General features: G+C 39.1%; 1 pseudogene; it reads left to right on the plus strand.

Annotated features, from left to right (window-relative positions):
- The first annotated feature begins 21163 nt into the window (after nt 1-21163).
- On the plus strand, nt 21164-22059 carry LOC129693169 (60S ribosomal protein L27-like; annotated as a pseudogene).
- The last annotated feature ends 207 nt before the right edge of the window (nt 22060-22266 follow it).

The raw sequence follows: 22266 nt of genomic DNA on the forward strand, positions 1-22266 counted from the left end.
GGGAAATGATGCAGGCTCGAGAACTTGCAAGGCTGGCATCCTCACCACCCATGCTTTGTCGCCTGCATTAATTCTTTCATTGCATCTGTCCTTTCACATTTCACATGATTATGTTTATCCTGAGTTAATAAAAAACAAACATACAAACAAACTTTCCTTCTCAAGCAACAATAAGAACTGAGTAGCCTGGCACAATGGGACGCACCTGTAATCCAGCACTCAGACAGGCAGAGGCAGCCAGCTCTCTGTGAGTACAGGAACAGCCTGGTTTACAAATCAAGTCCCAGGCTAGCCAAGGCTGTACAGAGAAACTCTGTCTGGAAAAGAAAAACAAAAACAAAGAAAGAAACAAGAAGGGGGAAGATAAATGTGTATTGCTAGAAGATAAGAGCCTATGAGAAGAGATATGAAAGGGTAATGAAGGGGAAAATTAGGACAAGGACTGAAATAAGAGATCACAAAGGGACTCTAATAAATCAGGTTAGGAATGACCCATGAGAAAAGTTTCAGTGGCTTGATTGAGAAATACCTCAGATATGATTGAACACTTATACCCCAGTTGGTGGTGATTCTTGGGAGGGTATTGAAATTTTTGGAGATGCATCCTTAGTGGAAGAGACACTTCACTGTGGGCTGTAGTGAGAATTTTTGTTTTCATTAAAAACACAGAAACGTTACAGGAAAATGTTTTGTTTTAATCCCAGGTGTGGGATACGGAACTGCTTCAGATTGTCTACAGCAGCTGACTATGATTTGCCTCCTGCTCTAGCAGAGACATGATACTGCCAGCTGCAGAGAGTTTCTGCAGGTGTATAACATTTAGAATCCTGGGAAATCTTGATACATGCTAGGGCCTAAGAGTTTATGACTGCTGCTGCTCCTGGATTGCTAGGTGTTGGATTGCTGGATGGAGATATCCTGACCACGAAGATCAAATTTGCCCCAAGATACTCGATGCCCCTAACCAGCAAGAATTAGTCTAACAATACTGATGCCCCTTTTCCCTCTAACCTTCTTTCTATATTACCTATTGTTGGGGGTGGGGAGGTTGGCAGGGACAGGGTAGTGCAGAAAGGTAGTAAAAAGTACCCAATAAAGTCGGCATAAGTCTGGCTACAAGAGGCAGCGTGGGAGGATTTAGAGCCTCACCACACTCACTGTGCTGTTTGCTTCCTGTGTGTGGATAATAAAGTGTTCATTCACCTTCCTGTTCCTGCTCTCTTATTTTCCCCGCCATTATCAATTCTCCTTCTGAAGCCATTAAGACAAAAATAAACTCTTTCTTCTGTAAATTGCTTTTAGTCATGGTATTTTAACACATCAACAGGAATGTAACAAAACAGAAGACGTAATAGCAATAATAATAGGCGGCAGAAGTCTGTACATACATTGGCAGCAGAGGAACACGTCTGGGATGTGGGATGGGAAGAAAATGAAGGGTGAGTGCTTATTCACAGGTAGAAAATACCTTCCAGCACTTTAGAAAATTACTTTATAGATTGTTCTACTGTTAAATATAGATACTTTAGAAACTTATGGCTATGAAAGCAAAGCTATATATTAAGACTGACCTAGAACAATACATATTGTAAAAACTAAAGTAATTTGTGGGATATTAGAAAGTTTTGAGACAGGGCCTTTCCTCCTAAGTAAAATGCAAATGTCAGATAGATTCTTATTTTCCCATTCACAGGTTACCCGCAAAGGTTATGAGACTCTAACAAGTGTGGAGAGTGGAGAGCAGAATTTCCCCTGACTGTTCAATAGGAATCACACCAAATCTACTATGTGCATGGTGGGTTTTGTCAGGCAAAAGAGTGGGCCCAATAATGCCTAAGGAGTGGACAAGGAGCCCCAGGACTCTTGGTCTAATGTTGTGGGATGCATAAGAGATAAACAATGAAGCAGTTGTGAAACAGGGTTCAAGACGGTGACCCGGTAAGAAGAGTCATGGGTGAGGGAGGCATGGGTGACGGCCCAGATTTTCCTACCCTATACTAGTGTGTTCAGCCTTGCACCTGGGCTAATGCTTTTTTGTGATTTTGGAATTCTTATTTTTTTTTTCTGCTGGAGCTCAAACTCGGAGCCTTTCATGGGCTAGGTAAGTGCTTCCTCTGTGAGCTATACCCTGTTTTGCCTTATGCCCTGCAAATCACCTACGTGGTTCTGTCGCTCAAGCTGGTTGGGTGTGTTTGTCCAGGCTTCTGGCATGATTGAGAACATTGGGATTTGTTGCATCAGTACTGGGAAGCATGGAAGGTTCTATGACGGGGTTGTAGATGATCCAATGGGAGTAAGGAGGCTGTCAGTTTACTGAGGTCAGCTAAAGACATCATGCTACAACACTTGGAGGATACCAACCACAGAAATTTATTGACAGGCCTGAAGGAGTCAGTCTGTCTTGGGCATAAGGGTGGAACAGAGAGGAAGCTGCTGGGGGTCAGGTAGGCAAGGTTTTGGCTTAGATAGAGATCCCACAGGGCTAAAGGGCTGCTGAGAAAGGAGTCCTGAGCCAGTGGTGGTGAGGCAGATGTGCAGGTCTACAGCAAGGCCCTTTCCAAAAAGACTCAAAAAGCTTGGGAGAGGCTCCTTGTAGAAACTCGGAGCACAGTTGCTCAAGCTGCAGTGGATGCCCTGCAGACCAAGATTTTGTCAGCATTGACAGTGTCACTAGAACAAATATTCATCCAAAAAATAAACTTCCTGCTCTTCCTGTTAAAAAAAAGAAAGGAGAAGAAACTTTCATCTGATAGGTAGGAGATTAGAAAAAGCTTCCTCTGATACGTCATAGAAGTATACTTTCGTAGATCTTATTTATGATTAAGAGAAAATGTGAATCAAATGATGATAGTAACTGCTTTGAGTAAAACAATAGAATTTATTATAGTGACACCATTCTCAAAGTAAAGTGATATGACTTAAGCTGTAAAGGTATTAATTACCTATCTGTATAAAACTTATTTAAGAAACACAATTCATTGCATGTTGTTGTTTTAAGAAGTATAGAGATGTGATCTGCAACTACTGAGAGAATACATTTAACCAATGAAAAGAAGTGCACGATTCTAGAACATACTCCTGTAAATGTGTATAAGCCTCATAAGTCCTCCGAAGAACACTGATTGAGTTGCATATAGGAACGATTTGATATATGATGATATACACACTTAACAAAATATACCCTCATATTTTATTTTCATAACAAAAATATTAGTAGTCATAGTAGTTAATTTGAGGAAGAACTTAACCATGCTCTACAAGATAATTTCATTCTATGTACCTCAGTTCTGATGACATACTTGTTTACATAAAATGAAATTTCTCCTGCTCTTTTTTTAAAAAACTGAATATTGTCATCTTCTGTGGCCTGGTGAGGCTGCTCCCCCCTCAGGGGGAGGTGATCAAAGAGCAGGCCAATCAGATTATGTCAGAGGCAGTCCCTCTTCCCATTACTAGGTAACCCACTTGGACACTGAACTGCCATGGGCTACATCTGTGCAGGGGTTCTAGGTTATCTCCATGAATAGTCCTTGGTTGGAGTATGAGTCTCTGGGAAGTTCCCTGTGTTCAGATTTTCTTGCTCTGTTTCTCTCCTTGTGGAGTTCCTTTACTCTCCAGCTCTTGCTATTTCCCTCTTCTTACATAAAATTCCATTCATTCTGCCATCAGTTGGCCATCAGGCTGAGCATCTGCTTTGATAGTCTGCAGGGCAGAGGCTTTCAGAGGCCCTCTGTGGCAGGTTCCTAGGTTGTTTCCTGTTTTCTTCTTCTTCTGATGTCCATCCTTTTTGCCTTTCAAGATGGGGATTGAGCATTTTAGTTAGGGTCCTCTCTTTTGTTCAGTTTGTTTAGATGTACAGATTTTAGCGGGTTTATCCTATGCTTTATGTTTATATGAGTGAGTATATACCATATGTGTCTTTTTGCTTCTGGGACAACTCACTCAGGATGACAATGCAGCCACTTCTGATGAGAACTGATAGACTAAGATCAGAAAGAAGGAGAGGAGGACCTCCCCTATCAGTGGACTTGGGGAGGGGCATGCATGCAGAAAGGGGAGGGAGGGTGGAATTGGGAGGGGAGGAGGGAGGGGCTTATGGGGGGATACAAAATGAATAAAGTATAATTAATAAAAGTTAAATAAAAAATTTAAAAAAAACCCAAGTATTGCTTTTCAGATAAGACAGTAATATTAAAATTGATGAGTTTAATTTGTAACTGCACCATGTAAACAACATTTAAATCTTTTTAGGTTATTCCCTCCACACCTGAAGTTTTTTTTTTTTTTTTTTTTTTTTCAATTACCCTATAGCACAGTTTCTCAATAGTTGCCTTTCTGAAGGACTTTACATTGATGAACAAATAAATTTGGAAATACTTATGATTTTTCATCCCACAAATTAAAAACAATCTTGACAAATAACATTTCACATACATTTTCAACTGATTCTTTTCTTTAGAACTGACATTTAAGTATCATATATAAGGACTATCTAACCTAAAATATGATATAGTTTATTACATTTTAGTTAATAAAATTTGGTTTCTCTCAAAAAATTATGTTTGTCATGTCATTTTTTTTTAAATAAACGTCATCTGGGACATTACTTCAGTCTTTAATGACTCATATTCATAAGAGTGGGTACCAGGCTTCGAACTCTACAATGCCGTTGTAAATGGAGGAAATTATTTAATGCACATTTGATACAGGATGTTTACATGCACCTAAAATTTAGGGTAAGTCACTGACTAGAGTAGTTAAAGGAGCTATAATGCTAGAGAGACTACACATTCAATTCAAACATGGTCCCTTTCCCTTCTCTTTAAGAAGCATGTACTTAAGTGCAGTGAGGTAGCATTTTTTTTAAATAACCAAATTTAGGGATACATTTATAGGACTGCATGGAAATTCAAGGAAAATTGTGGCAATAGAGGCAGTACCATCTCAGGAAACTCATTTGCATATTAAGATCTATTTTGTTAACTGGAAGTTTACAGAATGACTTATTCAAACCGATTATTCTGTCTGTAACTTAAGCCTTCACACCTTGACAAGAGCAGGGTGGATTTTGTCATGAAAGTAAAGGTGCCGAAATATTAAACTTTTCTTCTAAGTTTATGTTTGGACATTTTAAGAAAGCAATACCCAAGCAATTAGAATGGTATTTTTTTATTTTTTTCCACTAATTTACAATTAGAATCCTATGAGTTCATTCATGTAATACAGTTTTTAAATATTTTTTGGCACTTAAGACTATTGAAGTCCACTCTGTCCACATTATTGATCTCATGTAAAATCTTAAGGTTATAATATATGTGTATTTCCCTAATGGCTAATGAGGTTGAGCATTTCTTTAAGTGCTTCTCTGCCATTCGATATTCCTCTACAGAGAATTCTCTCTTTAGCTCAATTCCACATTTTTAAAAATTTTTTATTAATTACACTTTATTCATTTTGTATCCCCCCATAGGCCCCTCCCTCCTCCCCTGCCAATCCTACCCTCCCTCCCCTTTCTGCATGCATGCCACTCCCCAAGTCCACTGATAGGGGAGGTTCTCCTCTCCTTTCTGATCTTAGTCTATCAGTTCTCATCAAAATTGGCTGCATTGTCCTCTACTGTGCCCTGGTAAGGCTGCTCCCCCCTCAGGTGGATTACTTGGTTTGCTGCTTTTCAGCTTGTTTAGTTCTTTATATATACTGAATATGAGTCCTCTGTCAGATAAAGGGTTGGTGATGATTCTTTCCCAATCTGTAGGCAGTCGCTTTGTTTTGATGACAGTGTCCTTTGCTTTACAGAAGCTTTTCAATTTCATGAGGTCCCATTTATTGATTGTTGCTCTTAGAGCCTGTGCTGTTGGTGTTCTGTTCAGGAAGTTTTCTCCTGTACCAATGAGTTCTAGGGTATTCCCCACTTTTTTTTCTAGCCGATTTAATGTGTCTGGTTTTATGTTGAGGTCTTTGATCCACTTGGACTTCAGTTTTATGCAGAGTGATAAGTATGGATCTATTTTCATTTTTCTACATGTAGACATCCAGTTGGACCAGCACCATTTGTTGAAGATACTATCTTTTTTCCATTGTATGGTTTTGGCATCTTTGTCAAAAATCAGGTGTCTGTAAGTGTGTGGGTTTATTTCTGGGTCTTCTGTTCGATTCCAAAACAACCCTGAGATTTCACCTTACACCCATCAGAATGGCCAAGATGAAAAACTCAAGGGACAACACATGCTGGAGTGGTTGTGGAGAAAGGGGAACCCTTCTCCACTGCTGGTGGGAATGTAAACTTGTACAACCACTATGGAAATCAATCTGGCACTTTCTCAGACAACTAGGAATAGCACTTCCTCAAGATCCAGCCATACCACTCCTAGGCATATACCCAAAAGAGGCTCAAGTACACAAAAAGGACATTTGCTCAACCATGTTTGTAGCAGCTTTATTTGTAATAGCCAGAAGCTGGAAACAGCCCAGATGCCCTTCAACTGAAGAATAGATGCAGAAATTGTGGTATATCTACACAATGGAGTATTACTCAGCAATGAAAAATAAGGAAATCATGAATTTTGCAGGTAAATGGCGAGATCTGGAAAGGATCATTCTGAGTTAGCTGTCTCAGAAGCAGAAACACACACATGGTATATACTCACTCATATAAACATACAACATAGAATAAACCCACTAAAATCTGTACATCTAAACAAAATAAGCAAAAGAGAGGACCCTAACTAAAATGTTCAATCCCCATCCTGAAAGGCAAAGAGGATGGACATCAGAAGAAAAGGAAAATAGGAAACAACCTCGGAACCTGCTACAGAGGGCCTCTGAAAGCCAGAAGAAAACAGGAAACAACCTTGGAACCTGCCACAGAGGGCCTCTGAAAGCCTCTGCAGTATAGACTGTCAAAGCAGATGCTGAGCCTGATGGCCAATGGATGGGCAGAGTGAATGGAATTTTATGTAAGAAGTGGGAAATAGTAAGAGCTGGAGGGGATGGGAACTCCACAAGGAGAGCAACCGAACAAGATAATTTGAACACAGGGAATTTCCCAGAGACTCATACTCCAATCAAAGACTATTCGTGGAGATAACCAAGAACCCCTGTACAGATGTAGCCCATGGCAGTTCAATGTCCAAGTGGGTTACACAGTAATGGGAAGAGAGACTGCCTCTGACATAATCTGATTGGTCTGCTCGTTGGTCACCTCCCCCTGAGGGGAGAGCAGCCTTACCAGGCCACAGTAGAGGACAATGCAGCCAATTTTGATGAGAACTGATAGACTAAAATCAGAAAGGAGAGGAGAACCTCCCCTATCAGTGGACTTGGGGAGTGGCATGCATGCAGAAAGGGGAGGGAGGGTGGGATCAGGAGGGGAGGAGGGAGGGGCCTATGGCGGGATACAAAATGAATAAAGTGTAATTAATAAAAAAATTAAAAAAATAAATAAAATATGTGTAAACACCTGGTGGAATAATTTTGTCCTATAACCTATTCAGAAATAAGATGTGATTTTATAAAGAAAGTGACTAAAACTTCCTTTTGACATTAAACAACAAACAAACATGGTCTGTGGACTGTTTTAAAGTGTAGTGATGACTACTAAACTAGACACCTAAAAACTTCCAAGATTTTGAGCTGGGACAACTGAAAGAAAAGATGAGAATTTCACATGTCCTTCATATTACGAGGTTATTAACCTGTCCGAGACACCCCATTCTCGCCTATGCTTTGCTAGCATTAAATGACCTAACATAAGCCAAACCTGTCAGAAGCAGGTTACAGGGGTGTCAGTATGACTACCTCATATTTCTTTCATTTTAGGAATACGAGGAATTTATGTAATGATTGCTCTTACTCCAAAACTTCTATTCTACTTTTTTTTTTATCTTGTGAAGTATCACTGACCCAAAGCAACTTTGGGACGACAAGAATTATTTGGTTTTCATAGTTCATCATCAAGGAAACTGAGGCACAAACTGAAGGCAAGAAGCAGGAACCATGGACAAATTCTGCCTGCAGGTTTGCTCTCTCTGGCTAGCTCAGCTAGCCTGTTTATATATCCCAGGTCCACCTGCCTACAAATGTACCTTCCATGGTAGTATAGGCCTTCCCATATTAATCAATGATAAAGAAAATGCCTACCACAAAATTCCACAGGCCAATCTGATAAAGGAAATTCCTCAGCTGATGTTCCTTCTTCTCGGATGTGTCAAGTTGACAACCAAGAATTGCTATTAGAACCATATATAAGCCAAATTTATGGAAAATTTAAATACAGCTGAAATGTATCAAAAGCCTTGAATTTTAGAAATATAATACAATATGATCCTAAAACTAAAACGTATAGGTTATAAAAATAAGAAGTATAAATATAAATGCTCTTCCACTTCTGACTCAGACTATTGTTTGAAATATATAAGAGAAATAAATATTCAATAGTGACTGTTTACCAAATTTTGAATTTTGATTTACTCATGGGCTATCATTAGGTAGCAGCAGACCACAGCTCTCAGGACCCACAAGGGCAGTATTCTGTGTTATCAACATACGCATGCACAAACACACACATGTATTTTTGTGGCCCTTCTGCTTAAGTGTTAGTTTACAGGTGTTTGCTACAATACCCAGTTAAAACAGTGCTGACAATAGAGCCCAGGAATTATCCATACTAGGAAAGAACTGTATCAAGTCAAATAGATGCCCAGACCATAAGATAAAATCCCATCTGCTCTTGGGTGTGTTTTGCTCCTACTTCAGAATCTTTATATGGCATATTTTTCCTTCCCTGTGCATGTTTTCTAATCTTGCACTGTATTAATAAACATGCTATATATATGTATATATATATATACATATATATCTATGTATACACATATAAATAGATAGATTGATAGATAAAACTTTTTATTACATCTACTTTATGTTTGCCCCAAGGCAAAGAATTGTGAACACATTTATGGTAGGTTTGACTAAGTTGTGCTCTTCAGCAAGGACGGTAATTAACGACTTTGTGAATTATAATATTTTCAACTGATGATGGTTTTGTAGAAATGTACCCACATTGTAACTGAGGAATAAATCTACTGATAAGTAGCAAGAGAAAATTACCAAGAAAAGTTTCCATGCTTAGTACTTGAGAAATCAAGAGAATATGGATTATCAACCTCATAAATCTGCAAATATATAACAAACACTTTGCAGAGTCTGGTGTTGGTTCAAAGAAGACAGTGGGCTATAGACTTGCCTTTTTATGACTTCCTGAGTTACATGGGTGAAAGCACCAATGATAACCCAAGAAATATTGCAGCTTGGTATGTAAACTATGGAAAGTGTTTACATACCATGGGGAAACACAGAAATAAATCTCATCTCAAATTACTCTGGAAGTGTGAACAGAAGTTATTGCGTGTTTATGAATACAGTGCAAGGTTAGAGAACACCCACAGGAAAAGAGGAAATGCCATATAAAGATTCTGAAGTAGGAGCAAAACACACTCAAGAGCAAATGGGATTTTATCTCATGGTCTGGGCATCTATTTGGCTTGATACAGTTCCTTCTTGGTGCAGAGAATTCCTGAGCTCTATTGCCAGCACAGTATTAACTAGGTATTGTAGCAAACACCTGTAAACTAACACTTAGGCAGAAGGGCCACCAAGGTAAGGACAGCCTTAACAGCATCCAGAGCAACCTGAGCTGCATCAAACACTGTTTCAACATGCAATATATACACAAAATGTTGAAAGTTTTGGGAAAGATGATATTACAGATTGAAATTAGACATGCACTCAGTGGCTGGCTCTTTGATAACTTTCCCCTGGTGGAGGGGGGCAGCCTTGCCGGGTCACAGAGGAAGACAAAAAAGCCAGTCCTGATGAGACATGATAGTCTAGGGTCAGATGAAAGGGGAGGAATATCATCCCTATCAATGGACTAGGGGAGGGGCATAGGAGGAGAAGAGAGAGGAAAGATGGGATTGGGAGGGGACAAGGGAGGAAGCCACAGCTGGGATACAAAGTAAATAAATTGTAATAAATTAAAAAATATATATTTTACCTTAAAAAATGAATTGTTTTAAACTAAAGTAGAGATTATAAATCACTCTGATACCCAAGGCTCAGGGCTTAAAAGAGTAAGAGCTGGGGTATGGGGAAGCGGACAGTGAAATAGTGTCTTCTAGACAGGATGTGGCTGTTGTCACCACACACACACACACACACACACACACAGACACACACACGTATGTTAATCTTCAGGAGATCTACACAAGAGCAAGACAATGAGATCAGAGAACATTCAAGTATACAGCACTGTTTGGACTCAGTGTTTTACAAAAGAAAAAAAATATATGATGGTAAAAGTCGGATGTTGCAGGAGGAAAAAAAAAGCCGGCCTAGGGGGCAGCAAGCCCATGAATGCTTAAACTTCCTGTTGGAACCAACCTGAAATCTGCAGATGAGCCTAAAGACTGGCAGGATCACAGTGGATGTTGGAGAGGGAGCCAATAAGAAAGAGCCATGGCTACAGCGAGCAACCAGGGAGCCAATGGGACACAGGAGGGGGTGTATAAAGGTCTACCAAATTTCAGCAATAAAGGAGTCTGCCTTTGCTCTTGGTCTGACTCCTGGAGTGTGTGTAGTTGACTCTGAGCCAGCTAACCCATTCCACCCGTAATCCGTCCCTGCTCCCAAGGGTTCTGGGCCTGGATTCAAGCAACAGGATGCATTGGAGAAAGTCTGGGTGTGAGGATGGGGTGGATATAATCAAGATGTTTTATAGAACTGTTTAAAGATTAATAGAAGGTATTCTCAAAAATAAAGGATAGTGTTAGTCATTGATTTTATTTTTGGTTTACTTATTGTTTCACTTTCAAATGACCAGTTCTTTTTTTTTTTCTGTGATTATATCTGTTCCATTTTGAATTCTGTATTTGACTTGTTTTATTGACATCCTAGTGAATTAAATAATGAATACTGCCAAAAGGCAAAGAATAAAAAGTTTTTACTTTTAGTTGGAAGTGCCCAATATAAAGAACATTTATAATGCCTAAAGAAACAGGGTAGCTTATTTCATGGCTTCAAAAATTATACCAAAAAAATGACATATTCCTTTTTCATTGGATTAAAATAGTAGAATAAAATTTGTCTTTCCATTTTAATTATAGGTTTGGGATTGAAATGTAACAGCATATTTAAGTTGACAAATGTTTTTGAATCATTTTATATTCATGCTTATTACAAATGGTATTTCCATACTCCATTCAATAAAGACAAGTATATTTTTTTTTCTTGTTTCTTTTGTTCCTTTTTATTTTTAGAGCAGTCTCCTTTGGTTCAGACTCTATTAAGACTGTAACTCAGGCTGGATTCAAACTAATCATTCTCCTGCCTCAGCCTCCTAAATGATGGAATTATAGGCATCTTCTTGATTAAACAGTATTTCCCTAAAGCTATTTAGAATGCTATTTTGAGTTCCAGAAAAGAACCAATCTTATTTTCTTCTGTATTGCTCACAATTAGAATGAGAAGACAAAATGTACCACTTTGAAGCATTTATTATTGTAAACTTTTAAAACTATTCAAGTGAAGTTACTTTAATCTAATCTTAAACTGCCTAAAACCTACAGAAAAAAATTGTTGTGCTTTACAATAACTATAAAAAATATAAAATATAGCAATGGTCATGAATGACTGTGATATTTCTCATCCTTCATAAACTTATAATGTAGTAGAGAGAAACCCTGGGAAGTTATAAAAAAAAAAAAAAAAACGAAAGGAAGAAAATAACTGTTAGGAAGATACATTTTGCAATCATTCAGATCTGTGAAGTACAGGTAGAATAGATTTATGGAAATTAACCAACGCTTTATGATCTGGCTCAGATCTCATTGCAATCCCCAAAGGCTCAGGTGTTGAAAGGGTGGATTATGAGAGTGATAGCTTTATCAATGAATTAACTTCTCCAGGAACTATTAGGTTGTTAGAGGAAGAAAGACCCTTGGACGTTACTTTAAATTTTGTCCCTACTTCTTCCTGTCTGGTTGCTCTGTTTCCTGGTCACACTGATGTCATGTACTTGCCCCCCTTCTCTCCCACTGCCTCGATAGACTACTTATTCGAGACCCCAAAATAACTGAAGCAGCTGCCTATGTCCTGAAACCTTTGAAACCATTTGCTGAAACAAATGACCTGAATTTTTCCTTTTTAAGTTGTCTAAGGTATTTTGTCACAGTGACAGAAAAAATTGTTCAATAGAGTTCATTTTAATAGATGTCTCTAGAACAGAAGACGGCCGGCACTGGGAAGCTCATGTTTTAGATCATTAGTTATTGTTATAACTATATTTCAGATTTAGAAAGAAAAGAGGCTCACTGGTTCATTGATTGGTTCAGCATGCTCCTGTGCTTGCATGAGTTAGGCATCTGCCAATTTGAGGTGATTTCATCCTACTGGATTTGATTCAGTCAAGAGTATAGTGTACCAAGACAAGATTCTAGGTCAGGTATCTCCTTTCTTAGGAAATATTAAGGTAATCAGGAAAGCCCTACTGTTATTTAAATCCTGATTGCCTGCCAAAGGCCATGGCTCCAAATACTGTTAACATATGACTTTTTTACCTATACACCACACAGCTTAGATAATTTACAAACAGAAAAGAGTAAAATAAAGTAAGAGTAAAGTCAGAAGAATGGCCCAGGTAGTTACTTTAGTAACAGTTAAGTGTTTCAATAATATAGAGGAAAGAGACCTTAGGTTATTTACTCAAAGGAGGTAAATATCGGGGACTTCTGTGAAAAGCCATGCCCTTGACTTTGGTGTAACTTCTAAGAGAGCTGCTAAGGAAAACAATATTCAGTTAACAATATCAATATGAAAACAGCCTGAATTTTTATTCAAATAAAGGGTAAATAGGTGAGAAATAAACATGGGATTTTAAGTCAGAGGAAGATCATACACAGCTCAGACTCCATTTGGATTCCCTAGTAAGGGGAGCAGGAGCTGTCTCTGACATGAACTCAGATCACTTGATCACTTTCCCCTGGGGTGATGCAGCCTTGCCAGGCCACCAGAGGAAGAGAATGCAGCCAGTCCTAATGAGGCCTGATGGGCTAGGATCAGATAGTAGAGGAGCAGGACCTCTTTTGTTAGTAGAATAAGGGAGGGACATAAGGGAAGAAGAGGGAGAGAGGGTGGGACTTGGAGGAGTTGGAGGACTTGGAGGGGGCTACAGCTGGGGTACAAGGTGAATAAATTATAATAAATAATAAATCAATAAAAAAAGAAAAAATTGTGTAAGATTAAAAATTTGGTGACTTTATTTATTCATTATTAGCTATGTTTATACTCATCCTCTGGTTTCAACAGATAAGACTGGATGGAGAAAGAGGTCTGATGAAGTTAAAAGTCAACACTAAAAATTACTTAATGATTATACTGCCTGGTTTTGTGTGTCAACTTCACATAAGCTGGAGTCAGCAGAGAGTAAGGAACCTCAGTTGAGGAAATGTCTCCAAGAGATCTAGCTAGATGGCATTTTCTCAATTAGTAATCAAATAGGGGAGAGTTGAACCCACTGTGGGTGGTGGTCTCCCTATGCTGGTAGTTCAGGTTTCTTCTGTAAGCTGACTGCCTTGTCCTCCATGCAATTCTAGCAGCAGCAGAGAGCCCCACACTTTCCCCTGAGCACCCTATCCCTGGCCCATATTCCTGGCACAGCCCCCATCCTTGGAGGCCCACAACCACCCTGGCCAGAAGAGACAGCTGAAACCTCTATGTGCCAGCCCGCTCCCTGCATGAGGCCTCTGGGTAAGCACAGCAGTGGAGAGCTATGCCCTCTACTCCGTAAGCTCTAACTCTTGGATCATAGCCAAACCTGCATTCCCAGAGGTCTGGGGATGTTAGGGACCACCAGGTGAGACTCATGCCCCCACTCCTGGTCAGCCAGTCCCTCTAACACACATCCAACAGAGATAAACTACACCTTCTTGCTGACACTCCATTTTCTGGCACTCGACTCAGCCTGCATTACCTGAGGCCTGCCAATACCAGAGACAACCAGATGGCTAAAGGCCGCATAAGACTAAAAATAACTGAAAGCAGGGCAATATGGCAACACAAGAACTCAACTATCATACAACAATATGTCCAGGTTATTTTTTTATTTTTAATTATACTTTATTTACTTTGTATCCCCCTCTAGTTCCCTCCCTCCTCCCCTCCCAATCTGTCCCTTCCTCCCCCTTTTCCACACACTCCCCTCCCCAAGTCCACTGGTAGGGGAGGGTTTCTTTTTCTTCCTTCTGATCCTAGTCTGTTAAGTCTCATCAGGAGTGGCTGCATTGTCTTCCTCTGTGGCCTGGTAAGGCTGCTCCCCCCTCAGGGGGAGGTGATCAAAGAGCAGGCCAATCAGTTCATGTCAGAAGCAGTCCCTGTTCCCATTACTATGGAACCCACTTGGACACTGAACTGCCACGGGCTACATCTGTGCAGGGGTTTTAGGTTATCTCCATGCATGGTACTTGGTTGGAGTATGAGTCTCAGGAAAGACCCTTGTGCTCAATTTTTTTGGTTCTGTTGCTCTCCTTGTGGACCTCCTGTCCTCTCCAGATCTTACTGTTATTTCCCACTTCTTTCATAAGATTCCCTGCATTCTGTCCAAAGTTAGGCCATAAGTCTCAGCGTCTGCTTTGATAGTCTGCAGGGTAGAGCCTTTCAGAGGCCCTCTGTGGGAAGCTCTTAACTTGTTTTCTGTTTTCTTCTTCTTCTGTTGTCCATCCTCTTTGCCTTTCAGAGTGGGGATTGAGCATTTTAGCCAGAGTCCTCCCTCTTGATTAGTTTCTTTAGATGTACAGATTTTAGTAGGTTTATCCTATATTATATGTCTATATGAGTGAGTATATACCGTGTGTGTCTTTCTGCTTCTGGGATAGCTCATGCAGGATGATCCTTTCCAGATCCCACCATTTACCTGCAAATTTCATGATTTCCAGAAATCAATCTGGCGCTTTCTCAGACAACAAGGAATAGTGCTTCCTCAAGATCCAGCCTTACCACTCCAAGGCATCTATCTAAAAGAGGCTCAAGTACACAATAAGGACATTTGCTCAACCATGTTTGTACCAGCTTTATTTGTAATAGCCAGAAGCTGGAAACAACCCAGATCCCCCTCAAATGAAGAATGGATACAGAAATTATGGTACATCTACACAATGGAATATTGCTCAGCAATGAAAAACAAGGAAATCATGAAATTTCCAGGTTATCATAACAAAGCTGAAGCACAAAAAACAAACAAACAAACAAAAAACCCAGTGCTTATGTGCTTACACAAAATCCAATCTTATGAAGGTGATAGAGGAATTTAAAGAAGAAATGAATAAATCCCTCAAAGAAATACAGGTAAACCTAAGTAAACAGGTGAAGGAAATGGATAAAACTGTACAATACCTGAAAATGGAAACAGAAGCAATAAAGAAAATACAATCTGAGAAAATCCTGGAGATGGAAAGCCTAGAGAAGAGAAAAGGAACAACAGATGCAAACATCACCAGCTGAATACAAGAGAAGAAAGAGCAAATATCAGGTGTAGAACATATAATAGAAGAAATCGCTACATCAGTCAAAGAAAATGTTAAATTAAAAATTTTCATGACACAAAACACCCAGGACATCTGTGATACTATGAAAAGATCTAACCTATTAATAATAGAAATAGAAGAAGGAGACGCCTCTTAGTTCCAGGACCAGAACATATTTTCAACAAAATCAGAAGAAAATTTCCCCAACCTAAAGAAGTGCCTATAAACATAAAAGAAGCATACAGGACACAAATTAGATTGGATAGAAAAAAAAATCCTACAGCCACATAAAAATCAAAGCACTAAATCTTTAGAACAAGAAAGAATATGAAAAAGTGCAAGGAAAAAAGGCCAAGTAACTTACAAAGGCAAACCTATCAGAATTACACTCAACATCTCACTAGACTCTAAAAGCTAGAAAGGACTGGACAGATGGCTTGCAGCATCTAAGAGACCACAGATGCCAGCCTGGACTATTATACCCAGCAAACCTGTCAGTCGCCATAGATGAAGAGAACAAGATATTCCAAGCCAAAACCCACAAATCCAGCCTTAAAGAAAATATGAGAAGGAAAACTTCAGCCCAAGGGGGGTAAATACATCCAAGAAAACATAAAACAATTCTACACCAGCAAAAATAAAAGAAAGTAACCACACACAACACACATACACATATGCACACACATACACACACAGACACCACCAACACCAAAATAACAGAAATTAGAATTTATAGGTTATTAATATAGTTCAACATCATGGACTCAATTCACAAAAAAAAAAAAAAAAAAAAATAAAAAGGTAAAAAAATATTTAAAAAAAAAGGATACAAATTAAAAAAAAAAAAAAAAAAAAAGCACAGCCTAGCAGAATGTTTGGGAAAACAGGATCTGTAATTCTGCTTCATACAAGAAACACACCTCAGCCACAAAGACAGACACTACCTCATAATAAAGGGCTACAAAAAGGTTTTCCAAGTAAATGGACCCAAGAAGCAAGCTACATTAGTCAGTCTAATATCTAATAAAACAGGCTTTCAAACAGAATTAATCAAAAGAGATGAGGAAAGACACTTCAAAATCTTAAAAAAAAAAATCACCAAGATGACATCTCAATTCTGACCATATGTGCCCCGAATTCAAGGGCACCCACATTAGTAAAAGAAACTAAAGCTTAAATCACATATCGAACCCCACTCATTAATAGTAGGAGACTTCAACACTCTTCTCTCACAAATGGACAGGTCATCTAGACAGAAAGTAAACAGAAAAATAATAAAGTTAACTAACATTATAAACCAAATGGCCCTAACAGATATTTACAGAACATTCCATCCAAACACAAAAAATTATACCTTCCTCTCAGCACCTCATGAAAGCTTCTTCTAAACTAACCACATAGTCAGTCACAGAGCAGGCTTCAACAAATACAAGAAATTGAAAAAAAAACACCTTGTATTCTATTAGACCGTCATAGAGTAAAGCTGGACTTCAACAAAAACAGAAACAACAGAAATTCTACAAATTCATGGAAAATGAACAACTCTTTATTCAGTGACAATTGGGTCAGGGAGGAAATAAAGGAAGAAATTAAAGACTTCCTAGAATTCAGTGAAAATGAAGGCACAACATACCCACACTCTATGGGACACAATGAAAGCAGTGCTGAGAGAAAACTTCACAGCAGTAAGTGCTTTCCTAAAGAAATTAGAATGATCTCATGCTAGCAGTTTAAAAGCACACTTGGAAGCTCTAGAACAAAAAGAAGCAAACACGTCAAAGAGGAGTAGATGGTAGGAAGTAATCAAACTCAGGGCTGAAATCAATAAATTAGAAACAAAGAGCACAGTACAAACCATCAATAAAACCAAGAGCTGGTTCTTTGAGCAAATCAACAAGATATCCAAACCCTTAGCCATAACTAAAAGGCAGAGAGCCAGAATCCAAATTAACAAAACCAGAAATGAAAAGGAGATATAACAACAGACACTAAAGATATCCGAAGAATCATTAGGTCTTATTTCAAAAACCTGTATTTCGCAAAATTGGAAAATCCAAATGAATTGGATTATTTTCTTGAGAGATATAACTTAACAATGTTAAATCAAGATCAGTTAAACAATTTAAATATACCTATAACCTCTTCAAAAAAAAGAGCTAATACCAATACTCCTCAAACTAGTTTGTAAAATAGAAGCAGAAGCAACATTTCCAAACTCATTCTATAAGGTCACAGTCACCCTGATACCTAAACCACACAAAGACTCAACCAAGAAAGATAACTTCAGACCAATCTCCCTTATGAACATTGATGCAAAAATACTTAATGAAATATTCACAAACTGAATCCAAGAACACAGCAAAAACATTATCCACCATGATCAAGTAGGCTTCATCCAGGGATGCAAGGATGGTTCAAAATACAAAAATCTATTACTTTAATCCAACACATTAACAAAGTAAAAAAAAAAAAAAAACATATGATCATCTCATTAAATGTTGACAAAGGCTTTGACAAAATTCATGTTTATAGTCTTGGAGAGTTCAGGGATATAAGGTGCAAACCTAAGCACAATAAAGGCAGTATACAGCAAGCCAACAGCCAACATCAAATTAAATGGAGAGAAACTTAAAACAATTCCATTGAAATGAGGGACAAGACAAAGATGCCAACTCTCTGCCTATTTATTCAACATGGTACTTGACTTTCTAGCTACAGCAAATAAGACAACTAAAAAAGATTATTGGAATACAATTTTGAAAGCAAGAATTCAAAGTGTCTCCATTCAGAGACGATATAAAAGCATATATAAGTGACCCCGAAATTTCGACAAGAGAGCTCCTATAGCTGATAAACAACTTTAGCAAAGTGGTTGGATACAAAATTAACTAAAACAAAACAAAACAAAAAAAACACCGGTCAAAACAAAAAGTAGCTCTTCTGTATACAAGCGACAAATGGGATGAGAAAGAAATTAGGGAAACAACATCCTTCACAATAGCCACAAATATAAAATATCTTGTTGTAACTCTAATCAAGCAAGTGAAAGACCTATATCACCAGAAGTTCAAGTCTTTGAAAAGAGAAATTAAATGTTTTAGAAAATGGAAAGATCTCCCATGCCCATGGATCGGTAGGATTAACATAGTAATAATCCCAAAAGCAATCTACAGAATCAACACAATTCCTATCAAAATTACAAAACAATTCTTCACAGGCCTTGAAAAAGCAACCATCAAAATTATATGGAAAAATAAAAGACCCAGGATAGCTAAAACAATTCTATACAATAAAAGATCTTTTGCAAATATCATTATCCCTAACTTCAAGTTTACTATAACTACATGGTATTGACACAAAAATAGACAGAAATAAACCCACACACCTATGCACACCTGATTTTTTGACGAAGAAGTCAAAACCATGCAATGGAAAAAGGAAAGTGTCTTCTACATATGGTGCTGATTTAACTTGATGTCTGCATGTAGAAGAATGCAAATAGATCCATATTTATAACCCTGAACAAAACTTACATCCAAATGGATCAAAGACCTCAACATAAAACTGGACACACTACATCTAATGGAAGAGAAAGTGGGGAATAACCTTGAACTCATTGGCACATGAGACAACATCCTGAACAGAACAAAATAGTTCAGGCACTGAGATCAACAATTAATAAATTGGATCTCATGAAGCTGAAAAGCTTCTGTAAGGCAAAGCACACTGTAATAAGATAAAATGGCAGTCTACAGAATGGGAAAAGAGCTTCACCATCCCTACACCTGACAGAGGGCTCATATACAAAATGTATAAAGAATTCAAGAAATTAGACACCAAGAAAGCAAATAATCTAATTAAAATATAGGGTACAGAGCGAAAGAGAATTCTCAACAGAGGAATCTCTAATGGCTAAGAAGCACCTATAGAAATGTTCAACATTCTTAGTTATCAGGGAAATGCAAATCAAAATAATCCTGAGATTTCACCTTACACCCATCAGAATGGCTAAGATCAAAAACTGAAGTAATAACACATATTGGCAAAGATATGGAAAAAGGAGAAAACACTCCTCCATTGCTGATGGGAGTACAAACTTGTACAACCATTTTGGAAATGAATCTGGTGGTTTCTCAGAAAATTAGGAATTACCTTATGAACCCCACTCCTGGGCATATTCCCAAAAGATGCTCTACCATATGACAAAGACACTTGTTCAACTATATTCATAGAAGCTTTATTCATAATAGCCAGAAATTGGAAACAACCTAGATGTCCCTCAGTTGACAAATGGATAGGAAAAACATGGTACATTTACCCAATGGAATACTACCCAGCCATTAAAAACAAAGACATCATGCAATTTTCAGGCAAATGGGTGGAACTAGACCATATCATGAGGAGATTCTTGAATCTCACTCAGAAGAGGAAATAAAATAGACATCTGAAGTAGATGGGGGGAGAGAACTGTGTGGGAGAGGGGATGGGGAGGGTAAAGAAGTCTGGATAGGTATTGAGAGTGTGGGAAAGGGAGAAGTTCTGGGTGAGAGAAAGGAAATCAGTGGATGAACATCTCTGGGACAGAGGAGACCCCCAGGAGTCTATGGGGTGAGCCTGGCTAAGATTCCTAGTGGCATGTAATATGGAGCCTAAAGTTGCCACCCCCTATAGCCAAGTGGGAGTTCCAGTGGATTAAGGGGGGCATCAATTTACCCATAAAAAGTTCAAAGTTTGTCCTGCCTACATGAAATGTAGGGATGAAAATGGAGCAGAGATAGAGAGAATAGCATACCAATAACTGGCCCAACTTGAGACCTACCGCACAGAGGAGAGCCAGCCCTTTGCACTATTAATACTCTCCCATGCTTGCAGATAGGAGCCTAGCATCTGTTTTCTGAGGGGCTTTATTCAGCAGCTGACAGAAACAGATGCAGAGACCACACCCAAGCAATATGCCGAGCTTGGGGAGTTTTGTGAAGAGTGGGAGGAAGGATAGAGGGAGCTAGAGGGGTCAAGGATACCATAGAAGACCTACAGAGTCAAATAACCTGGGCCCATGGGGGCTCACAGTGATTGAACCATGAACTAAAGAGCATGCATGAGTGGACCTAAGCCACCAACACATATGTAGCACTCTTTCCACTGCTCTGAAGATGGTTACATGACAAAGCAATAAAGCTCATGGCTCTAACTCTCAAAGAATCTCCATAGCTATCTATGTCCAGGGTCACATGTCACAAGAACTATCCTTCAGGCCTAGCTGGGCTGCCTTGCCTGGCCTCAGTGAGACGGTGCGCTTGGTCCTGCTGGGACTTGATATACCAGGGTGGGTTGGTAACCCTTAGTGACTCCCCCATTTCTCTGAGAAAATGGAGAGAGGGAATGTAGGGAGGGAATATGTGGTTGGGACTGGAAGAAGATGGGGAGGGGGCTGGGATCAGGCTGTAAAGTGATCTGGTTTTTGTTTTTTGTTTCTTGTTTCTTAAAGCAGGTTGAACAAGCCAGTAAGCACCACCCCTCCATGGCCTTTGTGTCAGCTCCTGCCTTCAGGTGCCTGCCCTGTTTGAGTCCCTGTTGTGAGTTCCTTCAGTGATGAACAGCGCTGTAGATGTGTAAGCAGAATAAACCCTTTCTTCCCCTAATTACTTTTTGATCATGGTGTTTCCTCATAGCAATAGAAACTCAAGACTATGATAAAGGATAAATGGCCAGGTGCTGCATGATGCTGATCACAGAATCGATGGGGATAGATGACGGTACCTGGTGCTGATTTGTCAGAAGAAACTAAGAGGAAAGGTCCACATGGTTCATTTTAGTTTAACTACCTAGGGGATTTGTATGTTGTCAATAAAAACTAGAAAAGGGTAAAACAGAGATCAAAGAAATCAATATGGCAAAGAAAATGTCCCAAGTCAAAAAAAAAAGAAAAAAAGCTTGGCAGCTCTCCAGACGAAGGTGTCTATCATGTAACTTGACTACAGATCTACACTGCAGCAAAGAAGGGAGAGGGGCTGGAGAGAGAGGGCCCAGCAGTTAAGCACACTTACTCTTCTTCTTTCCTTTTTGCTGGGTGCCAGCTCCTTGCTGTCAAAATGAGTAGGTTCATGAAACCTGGGAAAGTGGTGCTTGTCCTGGCTGGACACTAGTTTGGACGCAAAGTCATCATCGTGAAAAATATTGATGACAGCATCTCAGACCATCCTGGTGACTGGAATCGACCGTTATCCCCGAAAAGTGATAGCTGCCATGCGCAAGATGAACATCGCCAAGAGATCAAAGATCAAGTCCTTTGTGTAAGTTTGTAACTACAGTCACCTCTTGCCCACCTGGTAATCTGTGGACATCCCCTTGAACAAAACTGTTGCCAACCAGGATGTCTTTAGAGACCCAGCTCTGAAACGGAAGGCCAGGTGGGAGGCCAAGGTCAACTTTAAGGAACGATACAAGACAAGGAAGAACAAATTTTTTCCAGAAGCTTCGTTTTTAGGTATATTTTAGTTTCTATCAATAAAAATTATTAAAAAAAGAGCCCTTGCTCATCTTAAATAGGCCTGCTGCTCAGTTCTTAGTAGTCATGCATCTTATGACCTCATGTAACTCTGGATTTGGGGTCCTGAGGCCCTCTTCTGGACCCTCTGTGGGCATCAGCACACACATGACGCATATGTATACATTCAGGCCCATGCACGTACAG

This window comes from Psammomys obesus, unplaced genomic scaffold (genome assembly GCF_907164565.1).
Source record: "Psammomys obesus unplaced genomic scaffold, mPsaObe1.curated_primary_1811, whole genome shotgun sequence".
In the NCBI taxonomy this organism is placed as follows: Eukaryota; Metazoa; Chordata; class Mammalia; order Rodentia; family Muridae; genus Psammomys; species Psammomys obesus.